Below are 22,926 nucleotides of genomic sequence, written 5' to 3'. Positions count from 1 at the left end.
CCGCCGGGCTCACATCCTTCTGCTACAAAAGCACGGGCCCTGCCACCAGAGCCGCAGACTAGTGCACAACTGGCTGGAAGAGGGCATCTCAGTCTCTAAATTCACACTTGGTTTTCTGTGCTCCACACAGTCACCTCAACCTTCTCCCAGGTCTCCTTTATGTGTAACACAACCCTCAGTGCCCCATCCATGTGTAGAGACCTTTAGGGTTTGTTACCCTGTGTCCCTGTTACTGCCAGGGTGCTTTTGATGTGCTCCACCCTCCCACTCCAGGGAGCACCTCCAATAGCTATCCTCAAGCACGCTAGAGACAGCCATTTGTACACGCCACAGAATTGGTCTTTAAAGTGGTTTAATGTCCTTTTGCACCGCTTTAATGGTGCAGCTGTCTGCACGTGTTGGTGGTGTAATGCACTTTAATGGTGGGCTGTTTGCATGTGTCGGTGGCATATTGCGCATTAAATGACTTTGGGACGCAGCAAAATAAATCATCTCCGAGGTAGTTTAGTTTGCCGTGGAGGGAAGCACCGGGCCCCATGCATCTCAGGGGTTGTGCAGACAGGCTCCACTGAAGTGGAAAAAAAACCAGAAGCGGTGAGCCTGATCTTTAATTTTCTTTTTTTTCTCCTCGGAGCCTGCCTTCCTGCTTGCGGGTGCCGCTGCTGTTGCAGAGGGAAGCACCAGCCCCGCTCTTCTCCCCCTGCAGCCCAGGGACCGCTTGGTCTGCTGGCAGCTCACCCTCCCCTCCCCGCTGCTGGAGAGACAGGTAAGGGTTGGGCCTGACCCTTGTGTACACACCATGGGGGTTTACTTTGCTCTAAATTGGTGTTTTTGAAGACCCACCACTTCTATTTAGGGAGAATTAAACCCAAGTAAACCCCCGTGGTGTGTACAAATGCCCAGGGGTCTTCAGCTTGGCTGCAGGATGGCACGCAGGGAGCAACTTCATGGCTGCATTCCTGAGTTTGGGGCACGCAGGCAGGAGCAGATGGGCAGGGGGTGTTCAAGAGTGAGTACCGCCACAGTGCCAGGGTGCAGTGTAGGCATACCCACACAGATCCACCCCACACGCACCGACTCGGACAGCTCACAACATGTATTGCTTGTCATTTCTGCAATACTTTTCTCTTTCTCCCTACTTATCTGCCTGATTGAGTTCTTCAGGGCTGGGAGCCTCCTTCCCGAGAGTTTGGCAAATGCCAGCTGCACGGTGGAGGCTCCTGGAAATGAACGGTAACAACAAGATGGGCCTAGCAGTCGCTGCTAGGTTGGGATTGAGCTCAGCACTGAAAGGATGCCTTGCCTGCCCCATCTCAGTCCCAGCAGCCATCTTTGCTGGCTCCTGCGAGTTCTGCACTGAAAAGATTTCTCATCTGCGTTTCCAAACCTGAGCTTGATCTCTTTCTGCAGGGACAGCACAGCTCTCACTTCTGTCATCCCGAAGGAAACTCTGTACCTGACAACAGGAGAGTTCCTTTGAATCGAACTTGATTTCCAATACTATATGCAACAGTGTTTTTTTCTCCCCCTAAAGTAACTGTCTCAGTGGTTTGAAAGTGATAGCGCTCAGATGGCAGCAGCAAAGAGGTTCTGCAAGGAAATACATTGCCTCTTGATCCATCACTGCTGTGCAGAGGCATTGTCTGTGCAGACTCTGGGCTTCTTTGAAGACAGTTTGGAAGGCTTCGGGTTTTTTTCTTGCAAAGTGTTTACACTTTGATATCATCCCTGACATGACTTTTGATCCAGGGGAGGTGATGCTGACACTGCTTTCACTGGGAATATTTTATTTGTGTACAGTGTTGCTGGAGCTTTTCAGTTTTCAGAGTCATTTCAGTGACTATCTTTCTTTCTGGTAGCTTCTTTGCAAACATGCAGCCTAATAAACAAGATGAGTAGGTATATGTCTTGGGTGGCTGTAACAGGGTGGCCTTTGAGGACCAAGAGGCTTAATGCCACCCAGCCTTTTTCAATTAGCAGGTTCAGCTTTAATGGGATCAAGTGCTCTTGATTAGGAATGGAGAGGGAAGCTGCAAATGGGTGCAGTATAGGGTTTGGAGTAGGAGGCTGAAGCAAAGCTCTGGGTGTTGAAGAAAGGGAGTTTCTGGAAGCAGCTCAGGTAGGCAAAGGAGTGGTTGTGTTTGGCATTTAGCCTAGAAGAGTCTGGCTGGAGTCTTTCTACATCTCAAGTGTTCTTAGTATCTGCAATAGTCCATCTGAGTTCAAGAATATCCAGATCTAAATGAAAGCAGTCTCAAGCATGATGTAACTAAATGAGTGCCTGGAACTGGAGAGTCATAACAGGGTGTAAATACACCGTTTCCCTTCTCCCTGTTGGATACAGCTCACAAAACCCCAAAGCTGAGGTTGGCGAATGCAAGGGACTACCACAACTGTGGGTAGAGAAACCTGATGATACCCCTGCGTACTCAATTGGTTGTTGTGTAGTGGAGAATGGGGCCAAGGTTTCAGTCTACAAGCTGATGAATGGCCAGGGGTGGGAATCAGTGGTTGAGTGTCTGTGCCATCCTGTTTGTCTCTGCAGTTTGGTATGCACCACAGGAATGAAGGGTTGATCCATCCTAGCCTGGGCAGCGTGCAACCATGAGGACCCTCCACCCACATGGCGTAGGCCTCCGTGTTAATTTAGAACAGGGGTGGGCAATTATTTCGGGCAGAGGGCCGCTTACTGAGTTTTGGCAAGCCATCGAGGGCCACATGACAGGCAGCCAGGAGAAGATAAATATTAATTTTTCTAAATTTTTTTAGAGGCCCCATGGGCTGGATAAAATGGCCTGGTGGGCTAGAGCTGGCCTATGGGCCACATTTTGCCCACCCCTGATTTTAGAAGTTTAATCAGGCTAATTCATACTAAGAAAAGAGACCTTGGTACTCTGACAAAGTGTTTCTACTATGAAGGAAAGTGGAAGATGATGCTGTTCAGAAAGGCTAAGAGGAACAAAGGGAAGCGGCTTCACATAAGAGAATCTAAGAGGGATGTATATAAAATAGGTGAAATCAATTAGATGAAAGAACAATCTGCCTACGAAAACCTAGCCACCGAGCCATATTCAGGTTAGGGTTGTACCTCAGGTGGCTTCCTTGACTTCCTGAGGTATGTTAAACAGAGCTGTCTTCTCTTGCATCTTCACAAAGGATTTTGATCTCAATATTCAGCTCTCCCCCACCTGCAAGAGTATTGATGGTTCATGGAGTGAGGGCAGAGGAGTCTGTTAACTTCAGTACTGAGAACTTATGCAAATCCCAGTGTCAAGGAGCACATGAAATGCAAGTTCTCAGGGCAAGATCATCTCTCCCTAAGCATTTGCACAGTAACCAGTTAGTGACATAAAAAGGCCCTGAGATCTGTGAGGATTTCATGTAACACAAATAAGCAACGGGGTGCATCTGCATGCGTGCTTTAATGTGAATCAGTCTATTTTAATGCACATTAAAGCATCGCAAAAACACTCTGCTCTTTTGCTAACACACATTAAAGCAGACTAATGCGCCCTTTTTCTAGTACCTCACAATGCAGGTACTACATTTAATGTGCATTAGCAAAAGTGCGTTAATGAACATGTAGATGCACCCCTGGTGTTGTGGGTTGGACAGACGCTTGCTGAAGGGGAGTGCTGCCCTTCATTCAGGATAAGAGTGAAGAGCAAGTGAGCTCCTCTTTAGAAGCAGATAACTGCGTGGGAACAGCACATAAAATGCAAGCACAGGACAAGGCTTGAGTAGCAGCTGGACCATGTGATCCAAGGGGTTTCCCTAGGGACTGATATAGCAAACATGAGAACTAAGGCAATGGTTAGCAGCACTGTTTTTTCCATGTGTGAGGGAGAAGCAGAAGAAAGACAATGTCACACGCACAAGGGCACTGGAGGCATAACCTAAAGGAAATACTGAAGGAAGAAAGGGAGGTTGAGATTCTGGTTAAAAGAGGCTTTGGACTGTGCCAAAACAGCTGTCTGCTGCTTTTTTGATCTCTACTGCAATAAAAAACCCCCAGGGCTTTGGGTCTATTCTTTATAAACAAATAGGGCTGCTTCAGAGAAATACCTGCCTCTATCATCGGCTTCTCCTTCTAATATTAAAAGAGTCTACTAGGACCCAAAACAGAGAGGAGGGGTGTGAAATCCAGTCTTTCCTACTGGCTAGCTTAGACCCTGCATATCATACTGACTGTTGTGTTTCCCCTTCTCCGGTGCTTAACTCCCTCCTCCAATGCTTTGTATAGGGAGCCCAAGCACCTAACTCATGCTTTGTGTTACAGAGCATTTAAAAGTTAGTGTTGGAGCAGAGAGTCACTGTAGCCTGTAGTGAACTATCTGGTATTATGCATTACGTCAGAGGCAGAGCCATGAATTTTGCTTGGGCCCCCTGAGTTGGGTTGGGCAGGTGTTTATCTTGCTGTCTCCAATTCCAGGTCTTCATTTCTAAAATGATTGCAGTAATAGTCACTGTAGGGACCAACCTTGAAGGAGCATCATTATGGTTGATTAACACTTGTAAAGCAATCTGGGCAATTCTCTACTGGCGTCATTAATTCCACTGAAGTCAATGGAGTGATGCCAACAGAGAATCTGGCCTGGAAAGTACTAAATATTATTTAAAAAGTGGATGTCTGTTAGTGTGAATGAGGGTACTATATTCTGAATAGAGCGGATGCAGTCAGACTGCAGTGGGCAGCTGGGATAAAGGCTGTTGTGTGATTTATGCTATCCAAACAGTTCTCCCAGCTCATCACATACAGCGTCTCTTACATAGGACAGCACAGAGGGTGACAATGTGGTGAGGAGCAGCCATGGTGCCCATGTTTAATAGGACCATTGCTTTAGTTAGATTGCTGAAATAGCACCATAGCTGCACTCAGCCCTGTGGTGGAGAAATGGCCTTTCAATAACAGAGGGCTGAGCTATTGCAGTTTAGGTTTCATCTGCTATGGAGTAAGAGCATGCATGCCGGTAGTCTCCATGGAGCCATGGATATGCAGTAGATCCCTGCCTTTTTCATTTTCATAGCAACTTGTTTGTGTTCCCCTGCCCTGGCTTAACTTTTAAAATGGACTAGTTAAACTCCACTATACGTTTCCAGATTACATTACATTAAGGCCACTTAAATTCTGAGTAAGCCTGTCCACACGGGGCATTGATGCAATAGAACTAGGCTGCTTTACAGTCCAGCTGCCTTTCGTGAATTCATGTCAACTTTCTTGAGTGTCCCTACATCAGGATGCTAACACCACTGCACTGAAATACCCATTGACTAACTGTGCAAGTGACCCGCATTCTTGTTGGCATCTCTGGGATTTGGGTTGCACCGTCACTCAGTCCTGTCTACACAGTAAATTTACCACGTGTGGCAGTAGATCGCAAAAATGCTGCTCCAGCAGTGACCTCCTAACCCATAAGAAGTTTGTGGACAGATGGGAAAGAGTCCAGCAAAGAGTAACAAAAATGACTGGAGCCTTGGGAAGCATGGCTTTTATTTATTTATTTATTTTAAGTCCCCAAAGAGGTTATTTAGTTTAGAGAACTGAAGACTGAGTCTTCTTTTCTGAGATCAGTCTTCAAACACCTGAAGGGTGATTATCAAGAGGATGGAGATGGGCTTTTCTTGGTGGCTATAGGGGCAGGACTAGGAGCAATGGCCTCAAGCTGCAATAGAGGAAATTTAGGTTGAAAATTGGGAGGAACTTTTTGACTTCAAGGGTGCTCAGGCATTGGAACAGGCTACCTAGTGCAGTTGTGGAGTCTCCATCTCTGGACATTTCCATGAGCAGGTTGGACAGACACTTGGCTGGAATGATTTAGTCAGGAATAATCCTGCCTTGAGAAGGGGGATGAACTAGATGACCTTGTGAAGTCCCTTCCAGCCCTACTTTCCTATGATTTTATGATCCTTCCTTTATGCCAAGATACTCCACCATCATTTTGTCCTCCCTCTTCTCTTTCTAACTTTCTGTGTCCCACTCCTCCTCCTGGTACTCCTTGGGCTATGTTGACCTGTGCCCAAAGTCACAGTGCGTTTCATGCAGCTGGTTCTCCTGCAGCCTTCTCCTTTTTCTCCTACTGGATCATGGTCCTGTCTCCCAAGAGGTCAGGGTTGTTGCCCATGTCTAATAGAAGTGGAAGAGCTTGCAAGGTCAGAATCCACTACATTTATTCACTTATTTTGTCCTTATTCCATCTCCACACATCAGCCTGTTCAAGAGCTGCTGCTAGCTATGTCAGTACCTGGGCATGTAAGGACTTCAGCTTTAATTCATTTAGAAGGTAATTTTGAACCTTATTGGAGGGAGTGGGACCTGTCAACTGCATAGTCATTAGCAGTATTTCGGGCCAAGTAAGGCTTAGTTAATCTGCTGAAGGTCCTGAAATGGAAGAGGAAGTGACTTTTCAGGACCGTGGTGGAATACCATCTCGCTATGGGAGGGGTTGTTCTTCCCCTCTGCAGTCTAACCAACACATCAGTGAGTGGAGGGGACTAGTGCGGAGGCACCCTGTGGAAGTTTTCCCTGCCCAAAAATATCACTGACTCTTTTGAGTTCCTTCTGTAGCAATCCCTACCTTCTCTGCCTCTCCTCTGAATTTAAAAAAAATCCCACCTCCAGAGCCTCTGCTAGAAACTGAGAGGTTCCCTGGGAGGTAGTGAAGATCTGGGCAGACTCCTCAGAGTAGGCAGGGAGACCAAGAGTTGTCCTGCTTATTGCTGGCAACCTTTGCCTTGCTGTCAGAGGCATAGTAGGGCACCCATGATGCATGGGGCAGCACTGCGATTGCAATGACATGTTCTAGAAGGGCAGAGCTGGGAGAAGCCAGCAGAAATGAGTAGGAGCCTGGGGAGGGCTTGGAGAAAGGCACTGCAGTTGCAGTTGATTGTGTTTTGGTTTTGATTATTGTGGGTGGATATGCGGCGAGGCAGTGCTGGAACTAGTGTGGGGCAACTAGTGTGGCTGCTTAAGGTGCCAACATGAGGGGGTACGGAAATAATGGTAGCCACCACCACCATGCAATCACACCAGTGGCAGTGACAACCAGAAGCCACCATTACCCCTGTGTGTGGCAGCTGCCCCAGAGTTCTAGCTGCATCGTTACACCTCTGAGGCATGGGATGGCTCCTGGGGGAGGAGGAAGGCTACAGAGGGCATTTGGAAAAGAGTGCAGAGCATGCTTCTGTTCAAGCATAATATGGGCTACCAGGACCTGGGACTGAATTGATGGAGAAGGAGGTGGTTGGATTGATAGAATTAGGCTATGATGGGAGGAGGTAAGAGAAAAACGAAGCCACTGGTTGCTGGGGTCAGTGCAGGTTGTGTGTGGGCATGGCTCTCTTTTTACCCTTTTGTCCTACTCAATAGACTGTACATGGGCTTGTCAAAGCCTGGGACTTATGTGGGCTCGGCGAGGTGTAGGAATCCCTGTGTGGATAGATCATGACTTGAACTGAGCGAAAACAGAGGAAGTCCTGTGATGAGCAAGGCAAAGAAAGGCAGCTGAGGTTTCACTCTGGTGATCTGAGGGCTGCCTCCCAGACTGGTAATTGAGACCCAAGGCATGGCAGGAAAGTGGGGGATGTCACCAGGACTCCAGGGTGTGAAGCAGGCTGAGGCAGGCTGGCAGGAGACCAACCACCTCTACAATGATTACTTTGAGTGTATCTCACAAAATCACGTGTGCTGAAGCTTGCTACAGAAGCCAGGTAGGCTCCTTTGGTCAACTCTGACCATCTTCTAGTGTTGTCTGGCTCGGGTAAATGGAGCACTGTAGAACTGCACCAAACCATGGGGAATGAAAGATAAATGTCAACCAGGTCCTTATAAATGAGTTGATAGCTTCCTGCATATGGGATGCAAATGAGAGATGTCAGAAAAAGAAGCCTGAGGAACTGTGAGATGGCATTGGAAGGCTATCAAAGGCCAAGTTGTGCTATCCAGGCTGTTGTATACTTATGGCAAAGGAGGTGGATCAAAGGCTACCTTAGAGTGAGAAGCAGGCACCAAGTTGATCTCCCAGATGGACAAGCAAGCCCGATCTCAAAGCACAGATAAACCCAGTGCGGGGGCTGTTTATAAGCATGGTAGGAAGACCTGAGCTAAACCTGTGCAAGAGCTTGGGACAGAATCTTTCCCACTAGGCAGACCCTAGAGTAATCATGGGGCCTGCTACCACCGCACAGGGATCTGCTTAACCTACATATTGGCTGTCAGTTTTGGAGCCTGGAGGCCTAATGTCCTCATCCCCACTGCACAGGGGATTAGAAGACTAAAACAGAAGACTAAGATTCACCTAAGGATTGTGTCTGTCAACAAGCTTGTGAAGTGCTCCAGGGTGACTAGCAATCTATGGACTTTATATTTTTTTTGCCTCAGTTTCAGTAAAGATGAGCCTTTATTGCCACCATATCACTTTACCCAGAGCATAAAAATGCTATTTGTCTGTTCTGCTCAATTGACCGTTTTATACCAATTCTTGGAATCCTCTTGCTTCAGAAAAAAATCTGAGTTCCCCTCGTTTTACTTTGGTAGCTACCAGCTGGACCAGAATCCCATCCTTGTTCTCCCTTCCCAGTCCCTTGCCCCTCTGTCTGGTTAACTCTTTCTATTGTTGTATCTCCACCCACAGCCCTTGCTGCTCCCTCTGCACCCCAGGTAAAACTTACCCGTGTCCTTGGGGAGTTTCTTTTGCCCGGCAGCAGTTGCTGGGGTGCGAGTTCACTCCAGTGCACTCTGTGAACCCCAAAATGAAATGCATAAGAGGCTTTGAATTGTTTGACCTTGGAGCCTGCTTATGTTGATATAGCAGGGTGGATTGGGATGGTGCCGTGAAACCCCGTTACACTCCAAAGCACAAGGGTCCAATTCCCCTTTGTCCGTCCCCCCCCCCCCCCCCCAAATCCCACCATGGGATTACAAACATATAAACAACAAGGGTGGGTGGGTGTAGTATTTCAGACACTAAATCATAGTTTCTGAAGAGGCTTTGCATTGAAATATTTTTATTACTTACTAAGTTAGTAGGCTTTCAAGAGCAGCTCAGCTCAGTCAATGGAATTTGTGCTCTGAAGTCCCCGCACCACTTACGATAACCCACTTCGTTAGGTCATTACCGTCCTAAAACTTACCCTATATAGAAGCACTGTGGTGGGTTCGCAATATGGTGAGAGGTGACTGCTGAGATGGTTCCTCTGCCTAGTGGATGAATGGCTATGACTCTCCGCAAATTAAAGCAAAGCGCTGCTGCATTAAATAAGAGGGAGTACGCGATGGGCTTCTTGTTCGGCCAAGACCCATTTCAGTACTGAATCATTCCTCGAATGGGAATGTAAGTGAGAGCTGAACTGGTAATTAGTGGAAATATGTATATTTGGAGATGGTACTATGCATGACTGAGTAAGAATGGGCTGATTATAAGTGGGTGTATCTCCATTAAAGAGACTGAATGAGCAAAGCTGAGGTAACAATGATTAGCTGTCACAGAAGAGAAGTTATTGTCTCCTACAGGGCTAAAGATATACTGTACTTAATAGTTCATTGGCTAAATGCGTTCAAATGGTTGATATTGCAGCAGCCGGACACATTCATTCACATAATTAGTTTAACTTCCAAGTTTAAACCAAAGGGAAAAGCTCCCTGCAAGAGTCCTCAGGCTGGTTGCTCTGATCTAGATGAGCCTAATTTCCCTGGCTTTGCTGCAGGGATCCTGATTTACACCCAGTAAGGATGTGGCCCCTCCTTTCCCTGCATTCATCACAGTCATTTGAAGAATGTTTTATAACTCTTTTTCCTCCACAGGTCAATGTGAACTGGGACCCGGGACCTTCAACAGCAGCTGCTAGATTCAACGGAGATGGAGCTTTGTCAGGTACGGGAGAAGGACCCTTTCTTTCAGACACCTAAAGCCCACTTATTTGCTGACTTTATTTGAGCTGGTCCTGGCTGAGATTCCTGTGGGTCATATTTTATGACAGCTTCTTTCAAAACATCCCTGTCACTATATAAAGCATTGCTGCCTATGGCCCTTAGAGGTCCTATATAAAGCATTGCTGTCCATGGCCCTTAGAGGCCTGGCCACAGCTTCATTAGGAGTCCTGTGCACCTGTACCTAATACATGAATCTTTACAGTCCCTGTGTGAAACGGGCAGCTAGTAGCACCTGCATTTTATGTGTAGGGGTATTGAGACTAGGAGTATAAAGCTTTAAAGGTAAATTTATGATTGTCAAGTTTAAAGAGTCCACACATGCTCCTGGGCCCAGGAAAAGAGGGTTTGCACACAAGCGTGCATAGGTCTCACTAGGGCAATGCTCTGTGTCAAAGTTACCTGTTTCTCTTTAAGCTACGTCCTCGGTTGTATTCTGTATTTTGTTAATTAAATAGACCTAAGGGGATGAATAGTCCAGGCATAGCAGCAGGCCCTTGTGTCTGCTCTCGGACAAGTTGTTCGTTGTGTTGTATTTTATTGTATTGGATAGGCTGTGGACCTTGGGTCTGACATGATGTTCTTGCTGCATGGTGGAACTAACATTGAGCACTAGGTCGTCTTGCTGACAAGCACGGGCATCCTGCAGGGAGTCAGTACCTGAGCAGGGAGCTCAGACCCCAACCGGTACCTCCTTGTCAGCTGTCCTCACGCTCACCCCCACGCAGCAGAAACCGAGGTCCCCCCCCCACTTACTGTGCTGTGAGCTGCAGCCAGGTGGTTTACTGACGGCAGGACCATTGTTGAATAGTTCAAATAAAGGTTTGGTTAAGCCTGGTTCTTGAGAAATTTTTGGCATCTCTCTGTTCCCCTCATTCTTTCTGGGCGGGGGCAAAAATGAGGGTTGCTCATCTTTAGCTGCTAAGCAGCAGGCTAGTTCTCCATTTGCAGTGATGCAGTGCTGACTTCAGGCAGGTAAGGGCTGGTCCCTACCTCTCCTGTGTCAGAGGTCAGAACTGGCAGCCTACATGGGACCAGGGAGTTCAGAGGGTGCAGCTGGGAGTATCTCTGATCGCATATGCTTGCGGAGGGAAGCTGAGCCTTTTTATGTTTTAAATAGTATAAAACCCAACCCAAACAACTGAAACTTGAGCATACAGTTAGTGAAGTAACATGCATAGTGTAAGGAGAGAGCCTTGCATTTTCCTTACACTAGCTAGCACTGTGCTAATCGCTGATCGCTGCGGTGGGAGCTGGCAAGGGTTATCCTGTCTTCGAGTGGCTGTAATACACGGGGGCAGAATGTCACAGGCCTAATGCTGTTTGAAGTAGACTTGCATGTGCATAAAAATACGCAGATGGCCATGGGGTGAGAGGACGCTGATACTGGTGTCACTATACATTGCACGGTAGAGCAGTGACAGTCAGCCAGGCATACTGCTGTGGCTCTACCATGAAAATAGACACTGCCATCTCCTTATACCCACGCCACTGTGTGTATATCAATCTTTATTGCTAAGCCTCTATCAGTGGAAAAGGGGGTGGATCTGAAAAGGCTGGTGAAGGAGCACAACACCCCACCTGTGTGTCCTTAATTGCCTTTATGTCTGCAAAGCCCAGAAGAATGAGCACACTAAAAATAGCCAAATAGTCAGCTGGTTAAAATCCAAGGGGTGGCTTAAAAGTGATACCAGGAGGCAGGTTTGCTGGGATCCAAAGGAGGCAGAAAGCATTGGCTTGCTATCTGATCTGGCTTTCCTTTCAACTGTTTGTTAATGTTTGTTTCTTTGCCTGAGCCGCCTCGTTTTTTTTTTCTTCCTGTTAACTGCATCTTCCGCTGAGTCCTGTAATTTACTTTCTTTATCCATCACCTTTATTCTGTGCCTCCTTTGGCAAACAAACATTACTGGCATTTGATTAATCCTGTAACATGTAGTTAAAGTCTGTTTTACTGATCTTGCTGATTTCTGGGACTTTTTCAGTCTGCAGAACCCTTTGGAAGGCAACGTGCCTTTCAGAGATGCTTCCCATCCCACCGCCGCTCCTTCCTTGTAGCAGCTATAGAGCTAGGTCACATGAAGTAACATCTGGCCAACTTTTCTCCTCCCTCTGAGTGCTGTTCTTTCTTTCCTATTTCCAGATGCATCCTTCTCGCATTCATTAGAGTGGGAATCTGACCTCGGGGAACTTGGACAAACCAGGCAGAAAGCATCACTGCTTGAACCTTAAAGGATGCTTCTCTTCAAAAGCAGCCCTCCTCTCCTTCCTGTAACGGTCCATGGACTTCTGCCCTGCTTTTCCAGGTCTCCAATCCAATCTGCACACAGACCACTACCCATAGCTATGGGCTGGCCCAAACTGCGTTTCAATCCTCCATCTTTGTGAAGTATCCCATTGTACCAGGTCTTATCCCACACAGAAAAAAATCTCAGCACCGTCCTGTCCAGTGCCCCATTTCTGCCCAGCAGCTGGTTTTACAATGTTTAGTTGCTTTTTTCCATTACCACATCAGTCCTTCAGGAAGAGCAAGGTTAGCTCAACACTTGTGGATTTAGAAGCCCAAACATAGATTAATTTCTTGAGTGACAGGAGCAGCAATAGCAGCCACAATCCAAGCGCCAAAGCAAGTGAAGTGATTTTTTGGAATGGCACCAGCAGCAGCTGCCTGTTTCTGAGGTGATGCTGTTTTTCCAGCACAGAGGAAATATGTATTTGCAGAATAAGACTGTCCCATACACAGTACATGCAAGGGCACACCCCATGGGCATTGTAATACCCTCTTCCTCCATGGGCATGCCCTGGCCCCACTTCTGCGGTACCAGAATGCTGTCTGCAGAAATGGCATTGATCCCTCCACTTACTTTATTTCTAGATCACCAAAGTTCATTTCAACCACAGTGAGGATTTTCAGTTTGCCATGTCCACTCTCTCTTCACCTGTCCTCCATCATTATAAAATAGGTGCTAAATTATTATGTCCAGAAATGACACACAGCTGCCCTGGTCCAATCCCCCTTGCCTAATGCAAGAAGGTGCAGCTCCATCGGACTTAGGGGGTTTCATGCCAGGGCTGATTTTTGGCTGGAGGGGTTTTTATACTCTAGTGCTGTGCAGGAGTTTTAATTTTTTTTGCTTGCACCTGTTGCTTGGTAGAAGAGCCAGCTTTATTGGCCTTGCCGTGTATGAAAACCCAAGATCTCATGAAGAAGCTTTCCACAAGTCAACAAAGATCGCCCCATTCTAGATTTCATACACATTAGGGCTAGAAGGGACCTCGCTAGATCATCGGGTCTAGCCCCCTGCCTGAAGGGCAGGAGGTGAGCTGGGGTCAGAGGGGTCAAAGGAGATGGTCATTAGAGGAAAAGGACCAAATGGAGAACTAGGGCCAAGTGAGGTAAAAAGATAAGTGTTATATAAGGGTCAAAGACACAGAAGGAACATGAGTGACACTGAACAGAGAATATAAAGGTGCCTGGTATCTGTTGAGCTGATTGGTGGGCAAACCCAGCAAAGTAACCTGATTTCTTGGCTAAAAGAGAAGCCACATAAGACAGACATCAGCTATATGCGAGAAATTATGAGCACACGTGAATGAGGCTCAGGTCATGGAGTCAAAAGGTGAGACCCTGCGGGGAGACCGTGGATGTAAAGGAACTGGAATGAAAATCCTGGAGAATGAAATCCTAATTCTGTGCACACAAAATGCACAATGGGAGCAGCTTCCAGCCCTTGGTCCCTCCCAGTAAGCAAACTGGAGGGACAACCTCACAGTATCAGAGGGCAGTTGACTGATTTACTGTAACCGTATCACATCCTAGACAGTTCATGGTACCGACAAGTAACACCCAGCCCCTGGATCTGAAGGGTTTATAGTCTAGTCTCATGCATGATTTAACAGAGGGGCAACAACACAGTTGGGTCAGGGAAAGGGGATGAAGAGAGGAATGGGAGTAACCAGGTCATGAGACTTATTAAGGAAAAGCCCCATCCCAAGTTCTCTGAAGTCAGGAAAAAGACTGCTGTTGACTCCAACAAGCTTTGGATCAAAGATGTGTTCACAGCAGGGTTGAATGCATCTATTTACTACTCCTGGATAGAGAACAAAGACGACTGTCTAATTCAATTAAAAGGTTCCTGTGTACTTGCTCTTTGTGGGTGTTGTGAAGAAGTACCTGTGTTCCAGTGAGGTAGATCAGGGAGGGATTTGGGCACTAATGCCAAAAATCAATGGTGTGTGTTGTGACTGGGCAGCCAAGGGAGGGAGATGTATGGGGCTGGGAGGAAAAGAACAAGCTAGCGTGTGACTGAGGGAGATTTCAGTAAGTGAGCCCTGGATTCTGGCTCTAACCATTGCAGCAGAAAGTATCCCATAGCTCTTGAGCCCTTTTGCTTGATTAATATTAAATGGAGGATACAGAAAAGCCACTGGGGTCAGGGACCAGGACCAGCCCAAGGGCTTCTCTTTTCCAGTGTAGGAGCCATGACACCGAGCTGCATTCCCTCCAACCTGGCCAACCTATCTTCTCCCTCTTTGCTGCCCAGTGGACCATCTGAAGATGGCCCGGTCATTGATCTGCAGCTTCAACTCCCCAGTGGGTGAGTGGGGCCCAAACCCTGGGTTTTCTGTCCCTGGACAAGCACTGTAACCACTAGGCTAGAAGGCTGGAGGAAGAGGGTGACTCCTTTTACTTCCAGCAGGTATCCATGGACCGGGGCAGTCCTGCTCTGGAAAGAGAATCCAAATGGCATAGAGACCCAAAAATGCAGTCACCCGGCTACACCAGTGCCATTCAAACACACAAACGTGAACTAGGATTTAGCTCTTGGTCCTTTTGCCAAAACACAGGACTAATAATTCTCATGATATTTAACAGCCAGCACCTCTCATGAGTTCACCAAGCTCATTGACTTCTAAAGCTGCTGATGGGAGCGCGTGACCAAACCAGTGGCCCTTTTCCAGTTCTCCATAACATCCAGTCTAGTACAGAAGCTTGTAACTGGGGCATGATGGACACAATTCCCATATCCCCAAGGTTAAAACCTTGGGATCTTGTGTGCTCAGGATGCTGAAGAACAAGAGGGGCAAAGACACTCCCGGATTAAGCTCTGACCTGTCCTTAGAGGTCATCAGAGCTCTAGTAACTCAAAAATATGGGATTAATTTCTTTCATGAGGAAGTCTGGGCTATATTGCCTCCAGTTTGGAGAAATAAGGTCACTTGAGGTCACCAGTTTCATTGCTTGAATTTTAAGGCCAGGAAACTGGTGAAGGCAACTCAGGTGCTAAGTTTGCTAAACACACTGCTGGGAGGGGAGCTTGCAGCCTTCTAGAGGTTTATCATACCGTATTTACTTGATTCTAAGACCAGGTTTCCCCCTGCCCCATATACCATGAGGGGAAGAGCCCCTTGTCTTGGATTTGTATATAAGGGCTGTGGGGAGGCAGGCAGCTGCTGTTGCTTGGGCTCCAGCCCCTGCCGAGGAGGTCTGGAATAGAGAATTTAATTAGTGGGGGTCATCTTAGATTCAAGTAAATATGGTGTTTTGGGGGGTCAGAACCAAAGTACTGGAATAGAGTGAGAAATTCTGAACTTGTGACCCAATGTCTTCACTGCCTTGTAATTTGGGCTGTCACTTCCATCTCTTCAAAGCAGGTATAAAATGCTGGCATCCTGACACTACAGCATATCATATTTACGTCCCATTTTTGGTAGGGGTAAGTGATTACACAAGATGTTAAAAGGTGAAGAATAAGCCTCTCTGTATTTCCAGTTAGGACTGGGAGCTGAGGTGCGGGAAGGCTGTTCTCGTGAGAGAGCCTGCCTGAATTTTTCAGTGCTAGAGGATAAACTTCAGATAAGCCCGTGAGCTTCTGGATGCTTATCTGAACCCAGCATACACTCTGAATTTTATTTTATTTTGTTTTTTGAAGGGTTAGCTCTCCTATCACTACTTAATAGTTCTTTATTTCCCCAAAAATCTACTTATCTATCAGGTATCACTTAAACCATTCAGGTAAAGGTGTGATAGGGTCTGATTTGCAATCCACACAATCATACCTCTTACCATGCCACATGTGCATGGCAGGGATTGTGATTGCGAGATCCAGCTTCAGATCCTGTCATGCCTTATTACCAGTGCAGGGACAGCCTGAGCTCCCCCTGTACTGGCATACTAGTAGCAAGCCCCTACTGCGGGGGGGCCCATTGGTTGACAAGACTCCCAACCTGGCAATGCATGATGCACCCTTGCAGCTGGGATCCCCGTCAGTTGGCAGGGTCTACTGCGGTCTAGGCCTTGCTATATATGCATATTACAGCTGGATAGAAACCAGCTGTAAAATGATTATGCATTTTCCAGCTCTAACTTTATAGCTGGTTGGACCTTTTTAAGGCGTGATAGTTAATTTGCATGAGTAGCTGATGTAACATGTAAAGGGAGCCTCAAACTCTTCCCACAAGCAAATAGGTGACATGCTTGTCCATCTTAATCAGATTAATTTAGGCTGCTTAGACTAGCAAAGGGCATTGGAGTTTAGGACTGACAAAGTGGAGGAAACATTAAATCAATCCTCTGAGTGCTTTTCTGTTTCCTCTGTAATGAATCCCTTGGAAGCCTGTTGCGGCTGGGATCTAAGCAAGGGACTTCTGGATCCTCACTTCGATGCACTACCGAGAAACATAGCTGCAGTCAGGAAAGCAACTGCATAAAAATGGCACCTCTGTGCCATAAATATCAAGTCTCAAAGTGCCTCCTGAGTCATGTGTTCCCAGTTTAATGACGGCTTTCTTTTCCCTCTCTCCAGTAGCTAGAGATGTGCCAGCTATGTCACATTCTGCTTCCTGTGTCTTCCCCAACGTTGCCAGTTCACTTCTGATTCCAGAAGCTTTACACTTGGTCATGTTTTAATAAGCAGAAAGAACACAGCTTTTTCAGGTAACAGGTTGAGCTTCCAGTGCTGGCAGCTATAAAAAAAACAACAAAAAAAAACCAACATTCAATTGACTTGAAGACTGAGTGCATTTTGAATAGAAATTGCGGAGGAGGAATAAATGTGGCCTACTAGGATGTCATTTTTACACTCTCCTGATGATAACTGCACTTTAAAGTGGAGAATCTCTAACAGTGCCATCGTTTTTTAAGCTTCCAGCCTCCATGACCTTTTTCTGTCCCTTGCAAGTCCATGTTATTGCAGCTCCTTCTGACTCACATCAGGTATTGATTGTGGGATGCCCCAACCCATTCTCCATTCATGAGATTCATCCTGATTTGCTTTCACATTTGAATTACACATTTTTATAAATGGGTAAAGAGCTGATAAGCTAAGTAGGGATGTAGTTGTTGGACAAGGATGCTGAACAGCACTTGCCAGGAGTAAAACTTGCCAGCTCGGTAGCAAGTACCTGACTGTGACTGATGTACGGTAAAGCAGGGGGTGGAAATCTTTCCTTTCCCTGCAGCATCTTCCAGGGTTTTAGTAAAATCAGCATCCTGGATGGAGAAATGTGTTTTGCACTCTTCTGCTACCCTTGAACAGGGCTGTTCAGGAGCCTAGTCTGTGTGCTGGAGACTGGCCACTACTTAAGTATTAAAAAGGTCACTGAGGGTGCTGTGCCTAAAAGAACAGGAGACTTCCAACTTGGGAGAGACAAGGTCAATTTTTGTAGAAAGATGCCAGTTTGCTCAGAGAAGCACTCAGTGCAGAGAGGCAATGAAGGTAGCTGCGAGGGATAAGCAGCATGTAGCTATTGCCATTCAGGAGGGCAGCTTTAGCACTTGCTAGGAGACAGATAGTTGGAAGGATCTCACTTCTTTCTGGTAAGGATGCCTTGAAAGAGAAAAAGGAGGCAGTTCTGGAAAGAAAGCAGAGAAGCTGAGCTGTTGAGAACAAGTCACTTTTACCATTAGTATCTCAGTGCACAACTCCTTTCCAGCATTCCCAAATGGTCACCACTTCAAAGTTGGTGCATGCCCTTTGTCCACATAAAATCCCTCTCCTTTATATGGCTTGTATAAAACCTTGGCAAAGGGACCAGCATGCAAAGAAACTAAAGTCTCTTCCAAAAGGTTTTGAAGCTCCATTTCTGCTGGGAAGGTCTGCAACTTGAGCTGAAGTCAGGTCTCCTATATCCCTACTGGTCCTCTTCCAGGCCTCTTCCTGCGCATGGGTCACACCGTGCCCTAAAAGACAACAGTTATATTCTGCAGCTGTAAAACATATACATAAAAGAGAGTATTTAAAAAAAAAATACTTGAGTTTGGGACACCATCAAGCAGACTGGGCTGGAAGGTCTCCTGGGCTATCCAGCCAAGTCACCTGTCTTCATAGGCACTTGTTAACCAAAGGAATCCCCAAAATCGCTTTATACTTTTGCTTCATGATACAAGGAGCAAAATCCCAAAGCCTCACTGTAACACATTAGTGGAAAAACAGGGGTGACCAGGCTACCACCAGTGCCAATTAGCATCAGCGTTTAAAATCCATGACTTAAGGCAAAGATCAGCCGCCTACAGCCCTTGGCTTGGATCCACCCTGCAAAGAGCTTGGATCTCTGGTCTGCCCTGGAAGAGAGGATTGCACGGTGCACAGCTATACTGAGCCTCCTCTCCACTCTCCAGCCCTCCCTGCTGCCCTATCAGACCCGTGGTTACCCTCACTGCAGAGGGGCCAGGTGGCTCCGGTGTAGGTAAGTACAGGTAGCTTGAGCTCTCCAGGGAGTGCAGTTTGCAGCCTGTGGCAGGGAGCTGGGTCACAAGCTTCAACCTGCAGGGGCAAAAGGTTGCCGACCTCGACTTCTGGTAAAAATCAGTAGAAATGTTTGTGCTTCAGACCAACAAGCAAAAGGACAGTCGCAGGAAAAACAGCTGTTTGTTTGCATGTAATAATTTCTCAGCAAGTGAAATGAACTACAACGTCAAGTCCCCCCTTAAAATCAGTAAAAGGAAAGCCATGAACCAGAATCCCTAAGGGGGAAAGTAAATGAGTTATTTAAAAAATGTTATTTTAACAATCTAAGGTGTTTCTAATCATACACTGAGGAAATCCAATTTCTAACCCGATAGCGTCCCATGAAACATTAAAATAATTAGGTGCCCCAGGACAGGAGTAAAAAGATGAGTACATACACTTATCTTAGTGACCAGATCTAAAAATATCCTACTAAGAATTAGTAATCATTGGCATAGCAGGCACTGGAGAGTCTCGTTAACTAATTATAGATCAAGCTGTGCATTAAAATTAATGCAATTCACAAGATGTTAAAATGAATTTAGTGCTCCTGAAAGGTGACAGATTGACAGCCCTGGAGTCTAAAGCATCTGCTCAACCTGTTCAGGATGGCCAATGGGAAAATAAGCTTCCTGGCATCATGCTCTTAATGTTCAACCACCCTGACCAGGTAGCACCACCCCTGGGCAGGTTCAGCCTCCACACTTGGGCAGTGCTTGACCCCCGCAGTGACAGCCACTCGCGTCAACTGAGACGTGCATGTCTGTCCACTAGGAGCTGGACTGAGATCAATGGCAAAATTCAGAGCGGCAGCGAGTGTTCAGGTTCTGGCAACTTCGGGTCACTGAGGGTGCGTCTACCCAAGATGTTTACTGCCCACTAGACTAATTAGCTTCACATTAAACGTCTCGACGTCTACACGCACAGGGCAATTAGGCTGGAGTAAACTAATAAAGGCCACACCAGGATTATACTTATAAATACAAGCACTACCCTGCTGTGGAGTTTTTTTACAATGCAGCACCACATATGTAGATGCTGGAGGGGCTGGCTGGGGCATGAGGGTGCTTCAGTGTGGGGGCTGCCCTCGTGACCCAGCCAGCCCCTCTGCGCCACGTTCAGCTGGGCAGGACCAGCCCTGAGCTGGCAGGCGGACCCCCGGGGCCCCCTGCCATTGGTGCTGCTCTGACCTGACTCAACCTGCTCCACTCCCAGGCACATGTGTAAATGCGGCACCCAGGAGGCAATAAACTCTGGAGCAATAAGCTGCGGAGTTTTTTGCTTCTCATTAATTGCATCTGTAGTCATGCCCTGTGATTGTGAACCAGATTCAAAATATTACCAATTGAGAAAAGCACTGATAGGTTCATTTAAGCTCCTTGCTATTTGGCATTGCAGTTGAGCATACACTTGTCGTGGGACTTCATCAAATAGAGCCCTTCATGAGTTGCACCCTAACTCTGCTGCAGTTTACTGAAGTACCTTACTTGGGCTGCATGCTCTCTGGGGAATGGCTTGCTCCATGTTTGTCCAAGACCTAATGCAATGGAGTCCTGATGCATGATGGGTGGCCCTCAGCACTACCAAAATAAAGATAATGAATAATAAGAATACCCGAGTTGTCGCATCTCCCTTAGTTGTTTTTTAAGCCAGTTGGGTCTTCTGCAAGCTTTGGTGCAGTACATCAGAATCAATGGGTTGCATGGGTGTAATAGTAATCAAATGTAGCCAGTATCTCACCCTTACCCCCAGGCCAGATCTGGACTGCAAGGCTCCTTTAGGGCTGGATCCAGATGCAGAGGTAGCAGGGAGAGTGGTGGTGATGGCCAAGGGGGAAACACAGCTGTTACTTGCCCTTTGCCACCAAACAGGGCTCTATCCCCCTGGTTTTGGCTGTGGGCCCTGCCTTCAAATTCCCAGCCCCTCTACAAGCTTTCAGGCCACATGACATGGCTCTGTGGGCTGGATCCAGCCTGCATACTGTAAGGTTGACACCCCTGCTTTAGGGGTGGTGTGCTTTATTGGCAAATACAAGTACCCTTATTGATGCACTTCAGTTTCAGTGTTTTCTTCTGGAACAAAACTTGTGAGATCAAGTGGCTAAAAAAAGGCAAAAGCCCAAAGAGCGGGACTATGGAATTTTATATTGCCTTATTCAGCAGTTGGGCCCTAAAGGAAAATCTGGCAACATGGAGAGCAACCTTGAACATCAAAAGAAAATTAAGAAGGCTGTCTCAGTAGAGTGCATTGCTTCCACGTGCTTGTTTTCTGGCTCTGTATAAAGTATTAATATTTCAATGTATTGACTGCTGCATGCTTGTCTGGCATAGCAGCTTCAACCAACCAAGCCCATGCAGTAAAAAGGTAAACCCAGGTACCCTGTGATTGGTTTCAGTTACAAGAAATGATAAGGTAAAAAAATACAAGTAGGTGATGCACTGTTACAGGATTTTTAAATAATAGCTCGACCTATGTATTAAATGTACCTGTTACAGATGCGGCGATCTGGTTACAGACAAGCTAGTAGCTGGGTTGCAGCATTCAATTACAAGCGATCTGTATCATTGACTACTTGCGAGAAGTCTGTAAACAATTCTGATCCAGCACAAAGTTGGTTTACAGAATGCTGCTTCAGATGCACAACAGGCCCAAAAATATTATAATTGAGCTCAACTTCAGCTCATTATTTGCTGTTGTGACATTAATTATTGACTATTTTCTTATGACATTGTACAATTTAAGTCTGCCACTAGCAACATTCATTCTATTGAATAATGTATTGGAAGGTGATGTGTAAGAAAAGAGCATGCAGAATATAGAGTAATAGCACAACCCAGTGGCTAATCCAAGAATAAGCTACATGCAAAATGCAAAGATGCAGTGATCCTGGAGATTTTAGTGCTGTGTTATACTGAACAAGCTAAAACAGAGGAGGGAAATTATTAGAGGTTGGAGAGGGTTAAGTGATCACTATTCAAATCCTTCTCTGCTCTGAAAATACTGTACAGGCCTGTTTCATCCTGTTGTTCTAGCTGTCGAGATCATCTGCTTCCCTGTGCTACGTTACACGGAATGGCATCCTATTTTATTGTTCTACACCTGATTATAGCGTTATACACTCAAGCAAGCCTGCAAGTGTTCCTAGCCAGTAGCGCCTGTGCTCATGTGAATAGTCATTTCAGTCTGTCTCCTTACAGCGAAGTCTGCCCAATTTTTTAATAAGATGCCTGACACCAAAGTATCTGAACTCCCCCTGGGAGAAAGGGTCTCTGGAGAAGGCACACTGATGTAGCTCCCTGCTTTTGCAGTTAAGAGAATACATTATTTGGGAAACAGCTTCTGTTGTAAATTTTTGGGCAAATTTTCCCTCTTGTACAGTACTCCTATACATATAGCACTGCATACAAGACAAAGAGAGGTCTTGTTCTTCTTGCACATATTCCCACCTATCTTGAAGGCTTCAGGCTACATTCAAAAAGGACTTAATAGTCCGAACCCTGAATGTTGCAGGACTTTATTTAGGTCCTATACAATGTGAGAGGGGCTTGTGGACTACCTGTATAATGGTTGGGAAGACTGACTTGTCTAAAGACATCCACAAAAGACAGCAAGCTGAGTGTTGAAATGCCCAAGCAAGCCAACAGGGAATGATGAGGACGGGTATTTTTCATGCCCTGACTCTCTCCAGTACATGGGCCCCTTAAGCTGCAGAGAGATGCCCATCTCTGACAGGTGCTTACAGTCCTGAACCTCTTCCTGGAGTCAGATATGTGCAGCTTTCTCTTAAAACAGAGCCAGAGGAGGGAGCAGTTCACCCAATATCTGAATGGTTAGTGTACTCTTCCTTTCTGGACTAACAAATACACAAGGATCCCATGGAGGGCTTGAGATCCACTCTCACCTGGGCTGGGTTCCACATGCTAGGTGAGCTCTGAGAGCACCTCCCAGATCAGGCAAGGTTGGGAAGGATTGCAGGGGGATGGCTAATTTGTAGACTCCCCAGTAGAGCTCATGCATCTGGCTGTTCACCCTCGTAGGGCTTTGATAGATCTCGGCCTGCTCAGAAGAAGACTTTTAGGCAGGGGTGGATTAAGATTCATTGAGGCCCTGGGCCCGGGTCCCTTCCCAACCTGTGCCTTGCCCTGCAGTCAGGGGCTCCATCCCCAGCCAGAGCAGCTGGAGCAGTGGCTGGAGCAAGACGGGCTGCCCCCAGGTGTGGGGCAGGAGCCGCAGCTGCCCCCACCCACAGATCCATGCTGGAGCCAGCACCACGGG

General features: G+C 46.7%; 1 long non-coding RNA gene across 1 annotated transcript; it reads left to right on the top strand.

Annotated features, from left to right (window-relative positions):
- Positions 1-2,052: 2,052 nt before the first annotated feature.
- Positions 2,053-13,905, top strand: LOC102377801. The gene is made up of 3 exons (XR_323638.1): positions 2,053-2,119; positions 9,800-9,869; positions 12,066-13,905. It is a non-coding gene; the product is annotated as an uncharacterized LOC102377801 (long non-coding RNA).
- Positions 13,906-22,926: the final 9,021 nt, after the last annotated feature.

The sequence above is a fragment of the Alligator sinensis genome, unplaced genomic scaffold (genome assembly GCF_000455745.1).
Source record: "Alligator sinensis unplaced genomic scaffold, ASM45574v1 scaffold651_1, whole genome shotgun sequence".
Taxonomy (NCBI): Eukaryota; Metazoa; Chordata; order Crocodylia; family Alligatoridae; genus Alligator; species Alligator sinensis.
The sequence above is the reverse complement of the archived record's forward strand: the minus strand, read 5'-3'. Positions and strand labels throughout refer to the sequence as shown.